Source organism: Triticum aestivum, chromosome 3B (genome assembly GCF_018294505.1).
Source record: "Triticum aestivum cultivar Chinese Spring chromosome 3B, IWGSC CS RefSeq v2.1, whole genome shotgun sequence".
Taxonomy (NCBI): domain Eukaryota; kingdom Viridiplantae; phylum Streptophyta; class Magnoliopsida; order Poales; family Poaceae; genus Triticum; species Triticum aestivum.
Genome location: NC_057801.1, coordinates 539,758,088 through 539,767,128, shown reverse-complemented (window position 1 = coordinate 539,767,128; position 9,041 = coordinate 539,758,088).

Here is a 9,041-nt window from a genome sequence, read left to right as displayed (position 1 = left end):
CGGGTTTTGAGTCTTACTCAATTTCATACCTTTGCAACACAGGCAAGAACTCTTTCTTTGACTGTTCCATTTTGAACTACTTCAAAATCTTGTCAAGGTATTTACTGATTGAAAATCTTATCAAGCGTCTTGATCTATCTCAATAGATCTTGATGCTCAATATGTAAGTATCTTAATTGAGGTCTTTCTTTTAAAGAACTTTTTTCAAACAATTCTTTATGCTTTCCAGAAAAATTCTACATCATTTTCGATCAACAATATGTCACTCACATATACTTATCAGAAAGGCTGTAGTGCTCCCACTCACTTTATTGTAAATACATGCTTCACTACAAGTCCGTATAAAACTATATGCTTTGATCAACTTATCAAATCGTATATTCCAACTCCGAGATGCTTGCACCAGACCATAGATGGACCGCTGGAGCTTGCACATTTTTTAGCACCTTTAGGATTGACAAAACCTTCTGGTTGCATCATATACAACTCTTCTTTAAGAAAACCATTAAGGAATGCAGTTTTGACATCCATTTGCCAGATTTCATAAAATGTGGCAATTGCTAACATGATTCGGACAGACTTAAGCATCGATACGAGTGAGAAAATCTCATCGTATTCAACATCTTGAACTTTGTCAAAAACCTTTTTCGACAAGTCTAGCTTTGTAGACAGTAACACTACTATCAGCTTCTGTCTTCCTCTTGAAGATCCATTTATTTTCTATGGCTTGCCAAGCATCGGGCAAGTCCACCAAAGTCCACACTTTGTTCTCATACATGGATCCCATCTCAGATTTCATGGCCTCAGCCATTTCGCGGAATCTGGGCCCATCATCGCTTCCTCATAGTTCGTAGGTTCATCATGGTCTAGTAACGTGACTTCCAGAACAGGATTACCGTACCACTCTGGTGCGGACCGTACTCTGGAAGACCTACGAGTTTCTGTAATAACTTGATCTGAAGTTTCATGATCATTATCATTAACTTCCTCACTAATTGGTGTAGGAATCACTAGAACTGATTTCTGTGATGAACTACTTTCCAATTCGGGAGAAGGTACAATTACCGCATCAAGTTCTACTTTCCTCCCACTCACTTCTTTCAAGAGAAACTCCTTCTCTAGAAAGGATCCATCTTAGCAACGAATATTTTGCCTTCGGATCTGTGATAGAAGGTGTACCCAACAGTTTCCTTTGGGTATTCTATGAAGACGCACTTCTCCAATTTGGGCTCGAGCTTATCAGGTTGAAACTTTTTCACATAAGTATCACAGCCCCAAACTTTAAGAAACAACAACTTCGGTTTCTTGCCAAACCACAGTTCATAAGGCGTCGTCTCAACAGATTTTGATGGTGCCCTATTTAAAGTGAATGCAGCTGTCTCTAATGCATAACCCCAAAATGATTGTGGTAAATCGGTAAGATACATCATAGATCGCACCATATCCAATAAAGTGCGGTTATGACGTTCGGACACACCAAAACGCTGTGGTGTTCCAGGTGGCGTGAGCTTTGTGAAACTATTCCACATTGTTTAAATTGAAGACCAAATTCGTAACTCAAATATTTCTCTCCATGATCAAATCGCAGAAAACTTTATTTTCTTGTTATGATGATTTTCCACTTCACTCCGAAATTCTTTGAACTTTTTCAAATGTTTCAGACGTATGTTTCATCAAGTAGATATACCCATATCTGCTCAAATCATCTGTGAAGGTCAGAAAATAACGATACCCACCACGAGCCTTAATACTCATTGGTCTGCATACATCAGTATGTATTATTTCCAACAAGTCAGTAGCTTGTTCCATTGTTCCGGAGAACGGAGTTTTAGTCATCTTGCCCAAAAGGCACGGTTCGCAAGCATCAAATGATTCATAACCAAGTGATTCCAAAAATCCATCTTTATGGAGTTTCTTCATGCGCTTTACACCGATATGACCCAAATGGCAGTGCCACAAATAAGTTGCACTATCATTATCAACTTTGCATCTTTTGGCATCAATATTATGAATATGTGTATCACTACGATCGAGATCTAACAAACTATTTTCATTGGGTGTATGACCATCAAAGGTTTTATTCATGTAAGCAGAACAACAATTATTCTCTGACATTAAATGAATAATTGTATTGCAATAAACATGATCAAATCATATTCATGCTCAATGCAAACTCCAAATAACATTTATTTAGGTTCAACACTAATCTCGAAAGTGTAGGGAGAGTGTGATGATGATCATATCAATCTTGGAACTACTTCCAACACACATCGTCACTTCACCCTCAACTAGTCTCTGTTTATACTGTAACTCCTGTTTCGAGTTACTAATTTTAGCAACTGAACAAGTATCAAATACTCAGGGGCTACTATAAACACTAGTAAAGTACACATCAATAACATGTATATTAAATATACCCTTGTTAACTTTGCCATCCTACTTATCCACCAAATATTCAGGGTTTTTCCGCTTCTAGTGACCATTTCCTTTGCGGTAGAAGCACTCCATTTCAGGCTTTGGTCTAGCTTTGGGCTTCTTCGCGGGAGTGACAACTTGCTTGTCATTCTACTTGAAGTTCCCTATCTTTCCCTTTGCCCTTTTCTTGAAACTAGTGGTCTTGTCAATCATCAACACTTGATGTTCTTTCTTGATTTCTACCTTCGTTAATTTCACCATCACGAAGAGCTCAGGAATCGTTTTCGTCATCCCTTGCATACTATAGTTCATCACGAAGTTCTACTAACTTGGTGATGGTGACTAGAGAACACTGTCAATCACTATCTTATCTGGAAGATTAACTCCCACTTGATTCAAGCGATTGTAGTACCCAGACAATCTAAGCACATGCTCACTAGTTGAGTAATTCTCCCCCATCTTTTGGCTATAGAACTTGTTGGAAACTTCATATCTTTCAACTCGGGTATTTGCTTGAAATATTAACTTCAACTCCTGGAACATCTCATATGGTCCATGACGTTCAAAACGTCTTTGAAGTTCCGATTCTAAGCCGTTAAGCATGGTGCACTAAACTATCAAGTAGTCGTCATATTGAGCTAGCCAAACGTTCATAACGTCTGCATCTGCTCCTGCAATAGGTCTGTCACCTAGCGGTGCATCAAGGACATAATTCTTCTATGCAACAATGAGGATAAACCTCAAATCACGAATCCAATCCGCATCATTGCTACTAACATTTTCAACATATTTTTTCTCTAGGAACATATCAAAATAAAAACATAGGGAAGCAACAACGCGAGCTATTGATCTACAACATTATTTGCAAAATACTATCAGGACTAAGTTCATGATAAATTAAAGTTCAATTAATCATATTACTTAAGAACTCCCACTTAGATAGACATCCCTCTAATCATCTAAGTGATCACGTGATCCAAATCAACTACACCATAACCGATCATCATGTGAAATGGAGTAGTTTTCAATGGTGAACATCACTATGTTGATCATATCTACTACATGATTCACGCTCGAACTTTCGGTCTCAGTGTCCCGAGGCCATATCTGCATATGCTAGGCTCGTCAAGTTTAATCCTGAGTATTCTGGGTGTGCAAAACTAGCTTGCACCCGTTCTAGATGGACGTAGAGCTTATCACACCCGATCATCACGTGGTGTCTGGGCACGACGAACTTTGGCAACGGTGCATACTCAGGGAGAACACTTTTATCTTGAAATTTAGTGAGAGATCGTCTTATAATGCTATCCGTCAATCAAAGCAAGATAAGATGCATAAAAGATAAACATCACATGCAATCAATATAAGTGATATGATATGGCCATCATCATCTTGTGCTTGTGATCTCCGTCTCCAAAGCACCGTCATGATCACCATCGTCAGCGGCGCGATACCTTGATCTCCATCGTAGCATCGTTGTCGTCTCACCAACTATTGCTTCTACGACTACCACTACCGCTTAGTGATAAAGTAAAGCAATTACAGGGCGATTGCATTGCATACAATAAAGCGACAACCATATGGCTCCTGCCAGTTGCCGATAACTCGGTTACAAAACATGATCATCTCATACAATAAATATAGCATCATGTCTTGACCATATCACATCACAACATGCCCTGCAAAAACAAGTTAGACGTCCTCTACTTTGTTGTTGCAAGTTTTACGTGGCTGCTACAGGCTGAGCAAGAACCGTTCTTACCTACGCATCAAAACCACAACGATAGTTCGTCAAGTTATTGTTGTTTTAACCTTCTCAAGGACCGGGCGTAGCCACACTCGGTTCAACTAAAGTTGGAGAAACTGACACGCACCAGCCACCTGTGTGCAAAGCACGTCGATAGAACCAGTCTCGCGTAAGCGTACGCATAATGTCGGTCCGGGCTGCTTCATCCAGCAATACCGCCGAACCAAAGTATGACATGCTGGTAAGCAGTATGACTTGTATCGCCCACAAATCACTTGTGTTCTACTCATGCATATAACATCAACGCATAAAACCTAGGCTCTGACACCACTGTTGGGGAACGTAGTAATTTCAAAAAAAATCCTACGCACACACAAGATCATGGTGATGCATAGCAACGAGAGGGGAGAGTGATTCCACGTACCCTCGTAGACCGAAAGAGGAAGCGTTAGCACAACGCGGTTGATGTAGTTGTACGTCTTCACGGCCCGACCGATCAAGCACCGAAACTACGGCACCTCCGAGTTCTTGCACCCGTACAACTCGATGACGTCCCTCCTACTCCGATCCAGCCGAGTGTCGAGGGAGAGTTCCGTCAGCACGACGGCGTGGTGACCATGATGATGTTCTACCGTCGCACGGCTTCGCCTAAGCACCGCTACAATATTATCGAGGAGGACTATGGTGGAGGGGGCACCTCACACGGCTAAGAGAACAATGATCAATTTTTGTCTCTATGGGGTGCCCCCCTCCCCCGTATATAAAGGAGTGGGGGAGGGGCCGGCCAAGGGGGGTGGCGCGCCCTAGGGGGGATTCCAACTCCCACCGGGAGTAGGACTCCCCCTTTCCTATTAGGAGAGGGAGAGGGAAGGAAGAGGAAGGAGGGAGGAAGGAAAGGGGGGCGGCCCCCCTCCCAATTCGGATTGGGCTTGGGGGGCGCCCCCTCCCTTGCTCCTTTCCCCTCCTTTCCACTAAGGCCCAATAAGGCCCATATACCTCCCGGGGGGTTCCGATAACCTCCCGGAGCCCCGGTATTGTCCCAATCTCACTCGGAACCTTTCTGGTGTCCAAATATAGTCGTCCAATATATCGATCTTCATGTCTCGACCATTTTGAGACTCCTCGTCATGTCCTTGATCGCATCCGGGACTCTGAACAACCTTCGGTACATCAAAACACATAAACTCATAATATAACTATCATCTTACTTTAAGCATGCGGACCCTACGGGTTCGAGAACTATGTAGACATGACCGAGACACGTCTCCGGTCAATAACCAATAGCGGAACCTGGATGCTCATATTGGTTCCTACATATTCTACGAAGATCTTTATCGGTCAAACCGCATAACAACATACGTTGTTCCCTTTGTCATCGGTATGTTACTTGCCCGAGATTTGATCATCAGTATCTCAATACCTAGTTCAATCTCATTACCGGCAAGTCTCTTTACTCGTTCCATAATACATCATCCTGCAACTAACTCATTAGTTAGAATGCTTGCAAGGCTTATAGTGATGTGCATTACTGAGTGGGCCCAGAGATACCTCTCCGACAATCGGAGTGACAAATCCTAATCTTGAAATATGCCAACCCAACAAGTACCTTCGGAGACACCTGTAGAGCACCTTTATAACCACCCAGTATTTTTATTTTTATCGACACCTCTCTCTCTATGCATGTGGACATGTTTTTTTATTTCGGTTTTTGCTTGAGGACAAGCGAGGTCTAAGCTTGCGGGAGTTGATACGTCCATTTTGCATCATGTTTTCCAACTGTTATTTATGTTGTTTTATTGTATAATAATGCTTTTTGGAGTAATTCTAATACCTTTTCTCTCATAATATGAAAGGTATGCACCAAGGGGGAGAATTCTGGCAGGTGGAAATCTGGACCTGAAAAGGCTACGTCAAGCTACCTATTATGCACAATTCCAAATGAGTTGAAACTCCCCGAGGATTTTTTATGGAATATTTAAGGAATATTGGAGAAAATTAGTAATAGAGGAGGGCCACCAGGTGGGCACAACCCACCTAGGCGCACCAGGAGGATGACCTCGAAAAAGAATACAATTAAAGATGTGGCCTTCCCTCCAAGCACATATATGGATATGGAGCACTCTTTTCCACCCTAAAAAAGAATAGCCAGATATGGCTTTCTTTCCGTATCAATAGGTAGCCTTCCTTGCCTATGGCTACTTTCAAATGAAAAGGTCAAAAAAAACTTGATGTAATAGGCTCACTTCATTAATGCTTTCAAACTCGATTGTAAACTATTCCCACCTAAAATATAAGCTTAGTACTTCAAATAGGTAGATGGAAAGAAAGCCATATTTTCCATCTTGTTTATATATTCCATTCCAGCCATTGACAGCAACTCACTCTTTTCGAACTGCACTTTGAAAGCCAAACCCAAGAAAGACCATATCAACTACTCTCCAAATAGCAGGATAAATCACGGAATTCAAATGGAAGACAGAAAGAGAAGGCAATTCAAACCTAATGGCCAAACAAATCCAAGATAGAAATACTTATAGCCAGAAAAGAATAACAAGAGAACGAAAACAACTCCATATTCTACTGGCCTGCCTCTCTGATCTACTATCCAACTGCCATGGAAGCACCACTGTTCACCCTAAGCTCACATTCTGGCACTTCATTCGCTGTGTACTCAAAGGACTTGCTTGTATTTTGACTCGGGCAAAAACTGCAGGAGTGAATTGACTCATAATTATACAAACAAATGACCCAGCTGGCCTTCTTCTATCCGGGGAATCATCGGGACATGCTTCACTTAAAGTGATTATACCACATAATTTAGGGAAGTGAAACCATAGTTCGGGTTAGTTCACGCTAGATTATCGAAGCTTGTAACACCTGTTAGAACGTTGTGACATTTGCTAGCACACAAAGTGTTCCTCTGGTAAACGAGAGTTGCATAATCTCATAGTTATAGGAACATGTATAAGTCATGAAGAAAGCAATAGCAACATACTAAACGATCAAGTGCTAAGCTAACGGGATGGGTCAAGTCAATCACATCATTCTCCTAATGATGTGATCCCGTTAGTCAAATGAAAACTCATGTCTATGGTTAGGGAACTTAACCATCTTTGATTAACAAGCTAGTCAAGTAGAGGCATACTAGTGACACTATGTTTGTCTATGTATTCACACATGTATTATGTTTCCGGTTAATACAATTCTAGCATGAATAATAAACATTTATCATGAAATAAGGAAATAAATAATAACTTTATTATTGCCTCTAGGGCATATTTCCTTCAGTCTCCCACTTGCACTAGAGTCAATAATCTAGTTCACATCACTATGTGTTTTAACACCAATATTCACATCTATATGTGATTAATACCCATAGTTCACATTGTTATGTGATCAACACCCAAAGAGATTACTAGAGTCAATAATCTAGTTCACACCGCTATGTGATTAACACCCAAAGAGTACTAAGGTATGATCATGTTTTGCTCGTGAGAGAAGTTTAGTCAACGGGTCTGTCATATTCAGAGCCGTATGCATTTTGCAAATATTCTATGTCTACAATGCTCTGCACAGAGCCGCCCCCAAACCCTAGCCCCGCCCCAGCCGAACCCCGCCGCCGCCGCCAGCCGTCGCCGCCAGCCCCACACCGCCGGATCCCGCTGCCACCGCGCAAGCCGCCGCCGACCCCGCCGCCATCGCCGCCGACCTCGCCGCCGACCCCGCCAACCCTGCCACCGCCGCCGGACGGAGTTGCCCGCCGCCGCCGCCGTCACGCGTCCTGAGGTAGCCGTCGGTTTTATATAAAAAAATTGTTTATTTTTTTAAACCGAGATGCATTTTTTTATTAGATCGGTTTTATTTTTTTCCGGTTTAGTTATTTAGCGGACGTTCGTCCGTACGTTCATTTTAACGAATGGTTTTCGTCTTTTAGCCGCAAACAGCGAATGTTCGTTCGTGAGCCCGTTCGTCCGTTTTTCTTTTTCTTAGATTTTCCGTGATTATTTTTTATCGCGATTTCTGATCCGATTTTCGTTTTAGTATAACTTTTTGCTCGTTTATCGGAATCAGCCGATTCAAGCGCCTAGGGTTTCGTCTCGAAACCCTCTTTCTGTTTAACCTACTCAAACAAGTTTTTGCTACAGTAAAATTTGACCTAGGTCCAGATTAGTAAACGAAGCTTGTTTCTTTCGCCGTTTAACTTTTGTTTGATTTGATTCTTTTTGCAAACAGGAGTTCTTAATTTGAACTTTTTGATTAGATCTCTTATTTGAGTTTTACCTGTGCATTAGATGAGTGCTTATTGTATGCTTGTTTGTTTGCGATAGAGTACCCGGAGTGCGGCGGTTGCTACTATGAGTCTCTAGGTTTCACGGATCATCAGCAAGGCAAGTAACACTTTGATCATACCTCTTTACTACCCAGTTTTTTGCATAGATCAATCCTCAAACAATTGAATGGTTAGAATGTGATTTAATATGTGGGTTTTGGGAAGTATATGAGGTAGTACCTATTACCTGTTTTATTATCAAACCTTTGGGAGTTACTTCTACATTTGCTTATATTGCCATGCTATGCTAGTTGACGTCGATTGGGTGAGTGTATCCATGAATAGATGTGAGATTGTTATTTAATGGTTTACTTAAGGTGGCAACTTAACTTCACATCTTGGTGGATTGAGGCACCTGGGGAACCCAGTGTTGCCTGTATTTTTGGAAATCCTGGGGTACCGTGTGATTCTCCTATGGACCGCCACCCAGGCTCAAAGGGATCTAGCATAGTTGATTAAGTTGTGTGAACTCTTGAAGAGGTAGACTAGCAGATGTAGGGGAAAGTAGGCGTAACTGTCTACCTGGAGTAGAGAGTTAATACTTCTGAA